The sequence below is a fragment of the Triticum aestivum genome, unplaced genomic scaffold, assembly GCF_018294505.1.
Source record: "Triticum aestivum cultivar Chinese Spring unplaced genomic scaffold, IWGSC CS RefSeq v2.1 scaffold140664, whole genome shotgun sequence".
In the NCBI taxonomy this organism is placed as follows: Eukaryota; Viridiplantae; Streptophyta; class Magnoliopsida; order Poales; family Poaceae; genus Triticum; species Triticum aestivum.
Window position 1 is genome coordinate 67,426 of NW_025228190.1, and position 1,509 is coordinate 68,934.

General features: G+C 48.0%; 2 non-coding genes and 1 pseudogene across 2 annotated transcripts; all 3 read left to right on the forward strand.

Annotated features, from left to right (window-relative positions):
* Positions 1–191: 191 nt before the first annotated feature.
* LOC123173567 (5S ribosomal RNA) lies at positions 192–310 on the forward strand. Its single transcript, XR_006486334.1, has one exon. It is a non-coding gene; the product is annotated as a 5S ribosomal RNA (ribosomal RNA).
* A 371-nt stretch (positions 311–681) lies between these two features.
* LOC123173630 (uncharacterized) lies at positions 682–787 on the forward strand (annotated as a pseudogene).
* Positions 788–1,161: 374 nt separating this feature from the next.
* Positions 1,162–1,280, forward strand: LOC123173456 (5S ribosomal RNA). The gene has a single exon (XR_006486230.1). It is a non-coding gene; the product is annotated as a 5S ribosomal RNA (ribosomal RNA).
* The last annotated feature ends 229 nt before the right edge of the window (positions 1,281–1,509 follow it).

The window sequence follows — 1,509 nt, forward strand, 5'->3', positions numbered from 1 at the left end:
TGCGGTATAGAGGGTGGGGTGGAAACCGTGGTAAACTCGTCTCCGTGTTTGAGGGGGGGGGGGAGTAAGTAGTATATATAGGGCATTATCCATTATTAGGCAACGGTTGTAATGGTAGTAAGAATGACAATCATCTTTGCAGTGGACCTGGGAGTGGCAAGCATAAGGGACGAAGGCGGGGGTAACATGTCGGATGCGATCATACCAGCACTAAAGCACCGGATCCCATCAGAACTCCGTAGTTAAGCCTGCTTGGGCGAGAGTAGCACTAGGATGGGTGACCTCCTGGGAAGTCCTCGTGTTGCATTCCCTTTTTAATTATTTTTTGCGGCTCGTGACAAACATATCGCATGTGCGCGATATATATTAACACCATTATATTATTTTTGACATTTGCGATATGTTTTAGCTCGCAGCTCATTGGTCACGCGTCTAGAGGCGGCTTTGTGGCGCGAGGAGCGCGTTCTGAAAGGGGTAAAAAATACGTGTTGCTGCGGTATAGAGGGAGGGGTGGAAACCGTGGTAAACTCGTCTCCGTGTTTGAGGGGGGGGGAGTAAGTAGTATATATAGGGCATTATCCATTATTAGGCAACGGTTGTAATGGTAGTAAGAATGACAATCATCTTTGCAGTGGACCTGGGAGTGGCAAGCATAAGGGACGAAGGCGGGGGTAACATGTGGGATGCGATCATAGCAGCACTAAAGCACCGGATCCCATCAGAACTCCGAAGTTAAGCGTGCTTGGGTGAGAGTAGTACTAGGATGGGTGACCTCGTGTTGCATTCCCTTTTTAATTATTTTTTGCGCCTCGTGACAAACATATCGCATGAGCGCGATATATATTAACCCCGTTATATTATTTTTGACATTTGCGATATATGTTTTAGCTCGCTGCTCATTGGTCATGCGTCTAGAGGCGGCTTTGTGGCGCGAGGAGCGCGTTCTGAAAGGGGTAAAAAAATACGTGTTGCTGCGGTATAGAGGGAGGGGTGCAAACCGTGGTAAACTCGTCTCCGTGTTTGAGGGGGGGGGAGTAAGTAGTGTATATAGGGCATTATCCATTATTAGGCAACGGTTGTAATGGTAGTAAGACTGACAATCATCTTTGCAGTGGACCTGGGAGTGGCAAGCACAAGGGACGAAGGCGGGGCTAACATGTCGGATGCGATCATACCAGCACTAAAGCACCGGATCCCATTAGAACTCCGAAGTTAAGCATGCTTGGGCGAGAGTAGTACTAGGATGGGTGACCTCCTGGGAAGTCCTCGTGTTGCATTCCCTTTTTAATTATTTTTTGCGCGTCGTGACAAACATATCGCATGTGCGCGATATATATTAACCCCGTTATATTATTTTTAACATTTGCGATATGTTTTAGCTCGCTGCTCATTGGTCACGCGTCTAGAGGCGGCTTTGTGGCGCGAGGAGCGCGTTCTGAAAGGGGTAAAAAAATACGTGTTGCTGCAGTATAGAGGGAGGGGTGGAAACCGTGGTAAACTCGTCTCCGT